Consider the following 13,144-nt stretch of genomic DNA (forward strand, 5'->3'; position numbering starts at 1 on the left):
GGTGGTTCATGCCTGTAATCCTAGCTACTCAGGAGGCTGAGGTCTGAGGACCACGGTTCAAAGCCAGCCCAGGCAGGAAAGTCTGTCAGACTCTTATCGCCAATAAACCACTCAGAAAACTGGAAGTGGTACTGTGGCTCAAGTGGTAGAGTGCTAGCCTTGAGCTGAGAAGCTAAGGGGACAGCGCCCAGGCCCAGAGTTCAAGCCCCATAACTGACAAAAAGATATATATAGATAGAAAGATAGCTAGATATAGATAGATAGTTTTTAAATATAATAATAAAACAATATCAATAAATTCCAGCAAGGTCTCTGAAACAGATACACACTTAATATTTATATTAAATAATCAAAATATACATGTTAAAATATATGTACATTTAAGGACAGACTCCTTTATATTAAAAAATTATAAGAATCTAGAGCCGTTCTATTAAAGTAATAACGAGGAACTAATTATGGTAGTAGTATATCGTCATGATTACATTAAAATCACAAACACAATGACAGCATCCCTGAATTAGACTATATGGTTTGCCAATGTTATGTAAATACACTTTCTCAACCAAAACAAGTTCCAGAAAAAAAAATCATAAATACACTACACAATACAAACTTAGATGGTTAGTAGAATTCATTGATTTTTCTACTAGGGGAGAAAACATCCAGAGCTGTTTCTGGGAGTCCATTTAATCACCCTGTGTCTATGAAGGACCCTACAAAAAGCAAACTTGGGTTGGACGCCGGCAGCTCACGACTGTAATCCTAGCTACTCAAGAGGAGGCTGAGATCTGAGGATCGCAGTTTGAAGCCACACTAGTGGGAAAAGTGAGACCCCCCCCATTTCCAATTATCACCCAAAAGCCGGAAGTGGCACTGTGGCTCAACGGGTAGAGCACTAGCTTTGAGCACCAAAAGCTCAGGGACAGCGCCCAGACAGAGTTCAAGCCCCAGGACCCACACATAACAACAACAACAACAACAAGAATAATAATAGACCTAAACTAAATAAAATGAACCTGGGACTTGCTGGCACCCCTTGACGCACCTTGATTGAACTCTTCCTGAAATTTAGCGGCTGAATCGACCTCGTAGCCCCCAGGAGCATGCAAGTGAGAAGTCATCTTGACTGGGGGGGCACTGCCAGTGGGCATGCGCCAAGGGCCGCCCGCAGGGGACCTAGCAGGGAACCCAGGAGGGGGGGACCCCAGGCGGTGTGTCACAACCAGGCTTCCGGAGGCAACACCCTAGGGGCTTGGGCAACGTTCCTGGGGAAGTTGATCCCAGAAGAAGGGGCGTGGCTTCCTCGAGAAAGAGCATGGTTTGTGGGCGTGGCTTCGTGCTGGAGGAGGGGACCTGAAGTTCACAGTAAAGAAAGGGGCGTGGCTTCCTTATGAAAGAAGGGGCGTGGCTTCCTAGTGAGGGAAGGGGTGTGGCCGAAGAAAGGACCTGGGTTCTGAGCATGAGAAGGGGCGTGGCTTGCTGACAGCATGGAGCACTGCCCTCTGCAGGCCGAAGGAGGAATCCACTCAGCCGTGTGATGGCTTGTGTGTGTATCAGGCTTAACTAGAAGGCACAAGGCCCGGCCCTCCTTGGAGGGACGGATGCCTGACCTGCTTAGCGAAAACCGATTTTTCTACCTAGATTTTCAGCCTTTCACACACACCCACAGAAGTCTGAAGGAGAAAAGTTGTAATGTCAGAATAACATTATTGTATTGGTTTGGGACCAGTATTCAAATCCCAATCTGGCTATTTATTACCCTGAGATGATGATTAGGCATGTCTGTAATCAAGTGACTGAGATCTAGGATTGCAGTTCAAAGCCAACCCAGGCAGGAAGGGTCATGACACCAAAAAAACACTGAAAGTAAAGCTGTGGCTCAAGCGGTAGAGTGCTAGCCTGGAGCAAAAAAGGCTCAGGGTCAGCGCTCAAACCCTCAGTTCAAGCCCCAGGATGGGCACCCATCTAAAAAGTTAATAAATAAATAACTATGTCAGGCGCTGGTGGCTCACGCCTATATTACTAGCTATTTAGAAGGCTGAGATTTGAGGATCAAGGTTCAAAGCCAGCCCGGGCAGAAAAGTCTCCATGGGACTCTGATCTCCAATTAATCAAGAGAAAACAGGAAGTGGTGCTGAGGCTCCAAGCTTGCCTTGAGCTGAAGAGCTGAAGAGCTCAGGGACACTGCCCAGGCCCTGAGTTTAAGCCCCATGACCAACAAAATTAATTAATTAATTAATTAAAACTATTGGATTGCGCATTGGTGGCTCAGGCCTGTCATTCCCAGCTACTTAGGAGGCCAAGATCACAGTTCAAGATAATTCAAGTGACTGAGCACCAGTCTTGAGCAAAAAAAAAAAAAAAGACCTGTAACTCTGAAAAAATTCTAGGAGTTGACTACTTTCTGAAGTCACTGTCGGCAAGTTTTAATATCACATAGTTCAGGCACCCAATTTAGAAAACAAACAGTTAGTAAACGTCCAAAATGTCTATTGCCATAGATGTTTTAATAACAGAATAATGTTGATGTGTTTCTCTCTGCCAAGTTTTCCAAAAAATTAGGCACTTCAAGGTGTGTTTATTCATTTTTACAAATATATTTCCCCTCTCTGTCAAGAAGCAAAGCATAATTCAATTGAAGTGCATCAGGAATGTGATTCCTTATGCCACATTATATGACAAGCTGTAAATAAAATGAACCTTTTGTGAATACATTATGTATGGAACATGTTCCCAGGGTTGCATATAAAGTGCATCTTAACGGCATGCATTTTTCTAGGTAACCCAAACATGTTACTATTTCAATAATCCCTGAACTGAATATAAAGCAAAAATTTTTGTATACTGTACTTGGGCTTGAATTCAGGGCTTAGGTGTTGTCTCTTAGCTTTTTCACTCAAGTATGATGCTCTATCACAGCTCCACTTCCAGCTCCTTGGTGTTAGAATCTAACAGATAGAAACGAACACATGATTGTGATTTTATTGAGTTATATAAAATGATTGCTTATGATTAAATATAGTAAAAAAAAAAAAAAGAATGAAAGACGAAATGGAGCTGTGGCTTAAGTGGTAAAGTGCCAGCTATGAGCACAAAAGCTCAGGACAGTGTCTAGGCCCTAAGTTTGAGTCCCAGGACTGGCACAAATTAAAAACCAGATTAAAAAAAAATGTTATTAGGGCTGGGAAGTTGGCTCAGTGGTAGAGCGCTTGCCTTGCATGCATGAGGCCCTGGGTTCGATTCCTCAGCACCACATAAGCAGAAAAAGCTGGAAGTGACACTGTGGCTCAAGTGGTAGAGTACTAGCCTTGAGCTGAAGAGCTGAGGGACAGCGCCCAGAGTTCATGCCTCATGATGGACAAAAAGAAAGAAAGAAGGAAAGAAAGAAAGAAAGAAAGAAAGAAAGAAAGAAAGAAAGAAAGAAAGGAAGGAAGGAAGGAAGGAAGGAAGGAAGGAAGGAAGGAAGGAAGGAAGGAAGGAAGGAAGAAAGGAAGAAAGGAAGAAAGGAAGAAAGGAAGGAAGGGGGAGAGAGAGAAAGAAAGAAAGAAAGAAAGAAAGAAAGAAAGAAAGAAAGAAAGAAAGAAAGAAAGAAAGAAAGAAAGAAAGAAAGAGAAAGGAAAAAGTTATTATAAAAGTTATATACAAAAGAAGTTCTAGTTGCATAAGTCAGGTAAAGAGTATATTCTTTTTTTTTTCTTTTTTTGTCGGTCATGGGGCTTGAACTCTGGGCCTGGGCGCTGTCTCTCAGCTCTTCAGCTCAAGGCGAGCGCTCTACCACTTGAGCTACAGCACCACTTCCAAGAGTATATTCTTTTAGGACCATGTCACCCTTCTCTCTCTCCCTCTCCCAGAAAAAAAAAAAAACAAAAACAGGTTTTTTAAAGGGAGTATATATGTTTAAAGAAATTTAGATGGAATCCAAGAAAATATTAACAGGACTTATTTCTTTAAGGATGTCTGTGCATTGTTTCTATCTTATTTTTCTATTCTCTACATTAAAGATTTGTTTTATCTTCAGAATAAAAAAAACACCTTTCCTTCGTTAAATTTTTCTTGAGAACTTACTATGTGCTGTGTATGTGTGGACACCATGTATTTAGCAGAAAATAAAATTAAGTGAAAGGCTCTGATGGAGACGTAGGCCTAGCACATCTGGAGTAGTGAGAAGAGCTTGCTGAGCCAGGAGCTAAGAGAGAGACAATACGCTCAGAGAGAGAAAACTGACAAGACATGGTCTTAAGAGACTTAAACTGAAGGGCTGGGAAGGTGGCTCAGTGGTAGAGCGCTTGCCTTGCATGCCTGAGGCCCTGGGTTTGATTCCCCAGCACCAACATAAGCAAAAAGAAAAAAAACAGAAGTGGTGCTGTGGCTCAAGTGGTAGAGCTCTAGCCTTGAGGTAAAGAGCTGAGGGACAGCGCCCAGGCCCAGAGTTCAGGCCCCACGACTTAAACTGAAGAAAGCTAAGCCAGGCACTAATGGCTCATGACTGTAGTCCTAGCTACTCAGGAGGTTGAAACTTGGAATCAAGATCTGAAGCCAGCCTAGGCAGGAAAGTCCCAGGGCCTTCTTATGACCAATTAACAATTGAAAAGCCAGAAATGGAGGTTTGGTCAAGTCCCAGCACTGAGGGAAAAGCCAGGGGAGAGCACAAGGTCCTGAGTTCAAGCCCTAATACTGCACACGCACACACTCACACACACACACACACACACACACACACACACACATGACAAAAGCCAGAATCCGACTACCTAACTGAGCTTTGAAGTGTGCCCTAGCTGCTATGAGCAGTCAGGAATCCAGGGAGAACAAAGATGATTTGGATTTGAATGGCACCAGCAAAGTAGAGAGGAAAAAAGGTAAGACACCGTTTAGTTTACACTGAAGATGAAAAATGAAGGCTATGGAAATCATTAATAATAAAGTTAAATTGGCTATTTGCATATTTCCTTTTATGAAAGGTCAAGTGCCTAATAACTAAATGTCTCAATTTTGCTTTCTTAATAGTCTTGGTTTTAACAGCTTTTGGGGGCAAAAAAAAAACATCCCTTGAGTTTTATTTTTTTAAACAAAGAAAGAATTAGTAACAGGCCCTGAATTGAAGCCCCAATAATTAGAAAGAAAAAAAAAGAAAAGAAAAGCCAAGGGGCCAGAAAGGAGCTTTAATCAGTATGGTTACATTGGTAAGAATAGAAAAGCTTGTGAGCTAAGAAGCAAAGATCTACCTTTAAGGGGGCTGACAAGAACTTTAGGATTTTAGATAAAAGGAAATGAAGGCTAGAGTTAAGATAATATAGCTGGGAGGTTTACAAAGTTCACACACACACAAAAGAAGATAATCTTGGTTAGGCTGTGGTCTGTTGATCAGCTCTGATTAAGCAGGGAGCTCAATGTCTGATCCTTTGTCATAAGATGTTTTTAATCAGACTTTCAGCTCCTGGGATCCTTCACTATAGGAGAGAACTCAGGAAAACTCAAGAGAAAAAAGAAAAAAGGCAGCAAGGCAAGATGGAGTCAGAGAGACAAAATAGACAGGTTAGCCTCTGGACCTCCTTGAGAACAATTTTTGTTTTAATTGTGCCAGGGCTTGAACTCAGAGCCTGTGCCCTCTCCCTTAGCTTTTTTACTTAAGGCTGTCGTTTTACCAGTTGAGCCACCAGTGTACTTCCAGCTTTTTTGGTAGTTTATTAGAGATAAGAGTTTCTTGGAAGCCCGGAGCTGATGGTTCACACCTGTAGTCCTAGCTACTCAGAAGGCTGAGATCTGAGGATCATAGTTTGAAGCCAAATCAGGCAGGAAAACCTATGAGACTTATATCTCCAGTTAACCACCAGAAAAGTAGAAGTGGGACTGTGGCTCAAAGTGGTAGCACAAAAGCTCAGGGACAGGGCTGGGAAGGTGGCTCAGTGGTAGAGTGCTTGCCTTGCATGCCTGAGGCCCTGGGTTCGATTCCTCAGCACCACATAAGCAAAAAGAAAAAACCCAGAAGTGGCGCTGTGGCTCAAGTGGTAGAGTGCTAGCCTTGAGCTGAAGAGCTGAAGGACAGCACCCAGGCCCAGAGTTCAGGCCCCACGACCAGACCAAAAAAAAAAAAAAAGCTCAGGGACAGTGCCCAGGCCTTGAGCTCAAATCCCACGACTAACAGCGAGAGAGGTGGGTGGGGGATATAAAAACAGAGACAGAGAGACAAAGGGAAATAAAGACAGTGAGAGACACTGGGTCATGAGAGAGATAGAGGGAAACAGGAGGAAATAGAGACAGACAGAGACCAAAAGAGTATTGTAACATTATTGGCAAAATAGAGGACATTTGAATACTGACTCTACATTAGATTTTTTTTTTTTTTTTTTGTCGGTTGTACAGCTTGAACTCTGGGCCTGGGCGCTATCCCTGAGCTCCTTAGTCAAGGCGAGCACTCTACCACTTGAGCCACAGCACCACTTCCATTTTTCTGGTGGTTAATTGGAGATAAGAGTCTCACACACGGACTTTCCTGCCAGGGCTTTGTTCATGGTTAATTGGAGATAAGAGTTCGTGAACTTTCTTGAACAGGCTGGCTTTGAACCACAATCCTCAGATCTCACCTTCCTGAGCAGCTAGGATTACAGGCATGAACCATCAGCACCCAGCTATGAATAGCCATATAAACAGACACACACCAACAGAAATACCATTCGCTGAATTATGAACTTAGAAATTTCTTATGAATATTATAAAAATAATAATAAATCTTGAGGCAACTAGTGTTCTTTCACACTTGTGTGAACTTTCAAAGCAGAAATAAATCTCAGTTAAAATTTCAAACTCAAGTAATTAGGAAACTAAGCAGTGGATGTTCAAAGCACAATACTAGTTTCCTGCATGCAGAGAAGAGCTTTGAAATGCTTACCCATAATATTCCTGCAGCCTCTTATAAAGATTAAAGTTTACAAAACTTTTTTTTTTAATAATCTCTATAAGCATGGGGTTAAGAGGGAGAGATCGGTATAAAAATCATTAAGCAGAAAATCTTTAAGAATTATGCACTGTAGAAAAGCACTTCTGTTATTTTCTCTCCACAGCTCTCCTACGCGAGAGAGGACTGAGGTTGTGCCAAGAATTTTTTGACTATAAAACATTAAGATGCCAGAGTAGTTTCACATCCAGGCAACATCTGGCATGCTCTGGAAAGCGACGATGGAATAAGAAAGCCAGCTAAAGATATCAGCTGTAGCGCAGGAATTTTTGATACTTAAGTCATAATTTCTTTGAATGATGATAGAGTCAGTTAGAGATTGGAACATATAATTTCAGATCTTTATTCACTAAATAATTCAAACACTGGGAGGAACCAAATGAAAAAAAAACAGACATTTATCTCTGAATTTCCATTTCATTGTGTGATTTCAAGATGTGTCTAGAAGCTCCTTTTCTTTTATTGCTAAAATGGTCTTATAATTTCTAGAGCTCTTCACAAAAAGGAAATCTTATTTTTCAAAATATCTAAATATCTGATATTTCTGTGAATTGCTATCTGCTTAAATCTGGATTGATCTGATAATTCTCCAAGACATTCTTTGTCTCTGTCTGTCTGTCTCTCTCTTTCTTTCTGTCTTTCCTCCTTCCCTTCCTTGGTACTGGGGCTTGAACTGAAGACCTGGACACTGTCCCTGAGTTTTTTCACTCAGGGCTAGCACTCTACCACTTGAGCCACAACTCTACTTCTGCCTTTTTTCTAGTTAAATTAGAGATGAGTCTTATGGACTTTCCTGCCCTGGCTGGCTTTGAACCAGAATCCTCAAATCTCAGACTCCTGAGTAACTAGGATTACAGGTGTAAGCCACTAGCACCCAGCTTTCTTTAAACTTCTTTTCAAAAGAATATTTTATTTTACTTTCACATGGGTGATGTGTATATTTGTTGTCCTAAAATCAATTTGGTTCTTCTTGGTTCTACTTAGGGACCCATTTTCTAGGTTATAGCAATTTTAGGGCTATAAGAAATAAATTGTGGCCAGGTACTGGTAGTTCACACCTGTAATCCTAGCTACTCAGGAGGCTGAGATCTGAGAATCACAGTTCAAGCCAACCCAGGTAGACAAAGACTTGAGACTCATATCCAATTAACAAGCAAAATGTGGCAAGTAAAGAGGTGGCAAAAGGCTAAAGCTAAAGCCTTAAGGGGAAACGGATAAATGAGAATACAAGATCCTGAGTTCAAGCTCAGTACTGGCACACACAAAAGATAATGTGTGGGGTCTATTCTCTGACCACTCCCAACAAACACTCCTAACTCTAGTTTAAACTACAGGGCATCCTAAAAACACCTGCTGATGTATCAGTGGGTGAAAAAGAAGGCAAGTGGAGCAATTGAACTGTGAGCTGTACCCATTATGGAGCTGAGTTCTGGTTCTCTTGGATTTGAAGTAGAGGTAGGAAATCATTTTAAAGTTTTGTTTTTGGTCTGTCATGGGGTTTGAACGCAAGGTCTGGGCGCTGTCCCTGAGCTCTTCAGCTCCAGGCAAGCTCTTTACCACTTGAGCCACAGTGCCACTTCCGGTTTTCTGGTGGTTTATTGGAGATAAGAGTCTCATGGACTTTCCTGCCTGAGTGGGCTTTGAACAGCAATCCTCAGATCTCAGCCTCCTGAGTAGCTAGGATTACAGGTGTGAGCCACCAGCACCCAGCTCATTTTAAAGTATTTTGAACCTATGAAAGGAATGTGTGAGTTCTCACAACTGCACATACCAGTAGAATGTTTTGTGTGAGGGAATTATGATACAGAAAGGTCAAATAACAATTTCTGAGTTTTTTCTTAATATTGTGTGCATGTTTTGTTTATCTTGGAATCAATGGAAAGCTACCATGAGTTTCCAGAAAGGGATAGCAAAGCAAAACCATGAGCTTTTGAATCAAGCAATCCTGGTTTGAACTGAAGGTAAGCAGATGTGAAATTTAGAATTCTAAGCCTTGGGTGTCCTATCTATAAAATTTGTACAATTGTGACAACATTCTAGCATTGACAGGCAGATTAGAAAATGTGTGAGGCTCTAATACAGTATCTGATGCCAACTAAGACTCAACATATAATAGCATTATAATTATCTTAAGAAGAAAAATATGTCACTGGCATATAGCACACTTGGGGGAATGGAACCAATGATTGAAAACAAATAACAGTCCATACCATTAATATGAAGCAAATATTGCCAAGTGCTTAGCTATGATGCTAAGTAGACTGAACTGCTGCTTTCCCCACTCCAACCCCAGAGATGAAAGAATAGATGACTGGACACTGGACATTCTCAGTTGCCAAAACATGTTCTCTGACCTAATAAAAACATTATTGAAGCTTACAGGCTCATGCCTATAATCCTAGCTACTCAGGAGGCTGAGATCTGAGGATCATTGTTCCAAGCCAGCCCAGCAGATAAGTCCAAGAGACTCTTTTCCCATTCATCTAGTCAAAAAGAGCCATAAGTGGAGCTGTGCTTAAGTGGTAGACTAACCTTGGGCAAAAACTCGCAGGGACAGTGTCCAGGCCCTGAGTTCAAGCTTCAGGACTAGCACACACACACAAAATTCTTGAACACTTCATGTAGAGACCATTCAGTCTTATGAGGACCATGGGAGATTTGTTCAATTCCTCAGACCTGTTTTTTGTTTTTAGTTTAGTTTTTTTTTTTTTTGGGGGGGGGGGAAGGGGATTGTTGTTGTTTTGTGCCAGTCCTAGGGCATAACATCAGGGCCCAATCACTGTCCCTGAGCTTTTTTGATGAAGGCAAATGTTCTACCACTTAAGCCAAAGCTTTGCTTCTGGCTTTTTGGTGGTTAATTGTAATTAAGTGTCATTGACTTTCCTGCCCAAGCTGACTTTGAACTTCGATCCTCAGATTTCAGCTTTCCAATTCATAGCTAGGATTATAGGGGTGAGCCACCAGTGGCCAGCTTTGATTCATTTTTCAAATGTATGAGTATAACAGACATGAAGCTGACAATTGACAAAGAGATTTTCCTCAATGCTTGCCCTTCTGGGCATGTCAGACAGCAATGATTTTATGCAAATATGACTCAAACTCCCAATGTGTCTCCGTCTGTTGCTTCATCTCAGAATCACACCAATTCACTGATACAGTGTCCCATTCTAATTCCTTTCCAGGCTGCATGCCTGTCTTTGTAATATTCATGACTTTGAATCTATGGTTTCAGAAGTTTCTCCACAGGATTTGTGATTCAGGTTGTTCAGTCTTGAAAGAAAATGCGTTCTATGATTTGATACCTGCATGCTCTGCTTGAAATAAACTGAATTTCTACTGTTTCCATTAAGCTTCCAACATATGTAATTTACTTAATTAGCTTTGGAAAATTGTACTGGAATGGCCTCAAAAATCCAAAGATCAATATTCTATCATCTATCTATCTATCTATCTATCTATCTATCTATCTATCTATCTATCTATCTATCTATCTGGAAACAGGTTCTATACAGTCCAGGCTCCCCTCAGAATCTTGACCCTCTATGTTTTATGAGCTGGTATTACATGTATACATCAACATACTGGCTTTTCCAGCATTCTATTTAAAAGCAAAATTCAGCCAAAATATATATACTGCCTAGTATATGGCCTAAAAAACTTAATCTCTTTAAGCTTATTATAATTTATAAAATTTTATATAATTTATAAAAATTTATAATATAGTACCTACTTTAGTTGATATGTGAGAATTAAATGAACCTCCCACAGTATCTAGTCTATAACACAGAGTAGAACTTTGAAGTAGAAAGTTATGACCTAGTTGGGCCCCAATGGCTCATGACTATAATCCTAGTTACTCTGGAGGCTGAGATCTGAGGATCACAGATCAAAGCCAGACTGGGCAGGAAAGTCTGTGAGTCACTTATGCCAACAAATCAGAAAAAAAAAAAAAAAAAAAAAAAAAAACGTAAGTGGCCAGACACCAATTACTTGTGATCCTAGCTACTCAGGAGGCTGAGAGCTGAAGATCAAGGTTTGAAGACAATCTGAGAAAGAAAGTCTGTGAGACATTTATCTCCAATACCTGCTTTTAAAAAAAAAAAAAAAAAAAAAAAAGCTGCTAGGCACTGGTGGCTCACACCTGTAATCCTAGCTATTCAGAAGGCTAAGATCTGAGGATCACAGTTCAAAGCCAGCCAGGGCAAGAAAGTCCATAAGACTCTTATCTCCAATAAACCGCCAAAAAACCAGTAGAGACCCTGTGGCTCAAGTAGTGAGCTGAAGAGCTCAGAGACAGCACCCGGGCCCAGAGTTCAAGTCCCACAACTGACAAAAAAAAGCTGGAAGTGGAGCTGTGGCCCAAGTAAGAGAGTACCAGCCTAGCAAAACAAACTCAGGAATAGTGCCCAGGCCCTGAGTCTAAGTTCCAGGCCTGGTGCGCTCACACACACGCACACACAGATGCAAGTGGAGATTTGGCTCAAGTGTTAAAGTGCCAGCTTTAAGCAAGAAAAGCTAAGGGACAACACCAGGCTCTGAGTTCAAGCTCCAGTACTGGCACAAAAGGGGAAAAAAGTATGATGTTAGAATAACTTCTTGAATATTGCCTCTTCAGAAGTGACTCTCCCTCTCATTATTCCTTTCTAAGATTCTCTTGCTACTTTCTTCACTCAGTGTGAGTTGAAGGCAGAGATTATGACTAGTCTTTCCCCACTGCTAGATTACCAGAGCTTAGAATTGTGCCTTTAGCATCACAAGAGCTCATTAAGTATTTGGAGAATCAATGGCACACCTGATCTCTTATTCCCAGTTTCTGACTCATTGAGATGATATTTGTTTGTTTGTTTGTTTGTTTGTTTAGCTGAGCTGATACTGGAGCTTGAACTCAGAGCCTCATGTTCTTACTTGGCCTGTTCACACAAGGTTGTTGCTCTGTCATACAAGCCACAGCTTCACTTTTAGCCTTTTGGTGGTTAAATGGAGGTAAGAATCTCACAGACTTCCTGTCTGGGCTGGCTTTGAACCTCGATCCCCAAACCTCAGCCTCCTGAGTAATTTAGGATTACAGGTGTGAGCCACCACTAGTACCTAACACATCAACTTTTTAATGATTCCTGGGCTAGAGCAGAAAGTTTTATAAATTCCAAATTAGTGAGATTTTTATGGAAGTTATTCGCACACTTTTTCACCTAAGAACTTTACACTGTTTTCTGGGCTTTTTAAACTACTTTCATGAGGCAATAGTTATGATTTTGCTTTACTGGCAATTTAATGGAACAAAGATCTATTTAACCAGCACTTAAGTCATTCCCCAAGTATTTGCATATTGGATAAGCATGATAAAATAAGGAAGAGATTACACGTGTCATAAATCCTCATGGGACTGTGTACATGAACAGGATCTGAACCTATATTAGTTAATTTCCTAATGGAAAAATATGACCTCTTACCTTTAAAAATTAAATGGCTCTTTTGAGACTTAGAAAGAAAGCTCATCTGACTACACTAACATCAAATAACCCACTCAGAAATAACATCTTGACATTTTAGTTTATGAATTAAAACATCTGCTGTCACATTTGGCTTTGAATATACACTGATTTGAAAATGAAGTGGAAAGTTGTAAAAATGTGTGCTTGGTTTCAAGGAATAAAAACCATGAAACATGTTTTTGACACTCTTTAAAAATTTAATCCGTTTTGTTTGAAATAAGACTCAGAAAGAACTTTCTCTCACTTCCTTAGAGAGGACTAGATAAAGCCTTCCAGTAGGGAGGGTTTTTGTTGTTGTTGTCATTGTTTGTTTTCATTTGTTTTTGTGCCAGTACTGAAACTTGAACTTAGGGCCTGGGTGCCTTCCCTCAGCTTCTTTGCTCAAGGCTAGTGCTCTACCACTTGTACCACATCTCCACTTCTGGCTTTTTGCTGGTTAAATGGAGTTAAGAGGCTATCAGACTTGTCTACCAGGTTTTACTTCAAACCAGGATCCTCAGATCTCCACCTCCTGAATACTTAGGATTACTAATATGAGCCCCTCCGTCCCCATTCAGTAGGGAATTTTCACATAGGATCAGTTGACTCAGAGAGGGTCAAAGTTCCTAGAACTGGCTTTTTCATTCAAGGCTGGTGCTCTACCACTTGAGCCACACTTCCACTGAAAATGTTCTATGTGTCACATAGGTTTATT

General features: G+C 40.9%; 1 protein-coding gene across 1 annotated transcript in view; it reads right to left on the minus strand.

Moving 5' to 3' along the window:
• The window catches only part of Nell2 (neural EGFL like 2), a 387,809-nt gene extending 386,721 nt beyond the window's left edge, over positions 1 to 1,088 (minus strand). Inside the window, exon 1 of the mRNA XM_070039336.1 lies at positions 1,049 to 1,088. The gene's annotated coding sequence lies outside the window, so the exon portion shown is untranslated. The remainder of the gene's footprint in view (positions 1 to 1,048) is intronic.
• Between the last annotated feature and the right edge of the window lie 12,056 nt (positions 1,089 to 13,144).

Source organism: Dipodomys merriami, unplaced genomic scaffold (genome assembly GCF_024711535.1).
Source record: "Dipodomys merriami isolate MVZ:Mamm:240054 unplaced genomic scaffold, mDipMer1.0.p SCAF_10, whole genome shotgun sequence".
NCBI lineage: Eukaryota > Metazoa > Chordata > Mammalia > Rodentia > Heteromyidae > Dipodomys > Dipodomys merriami.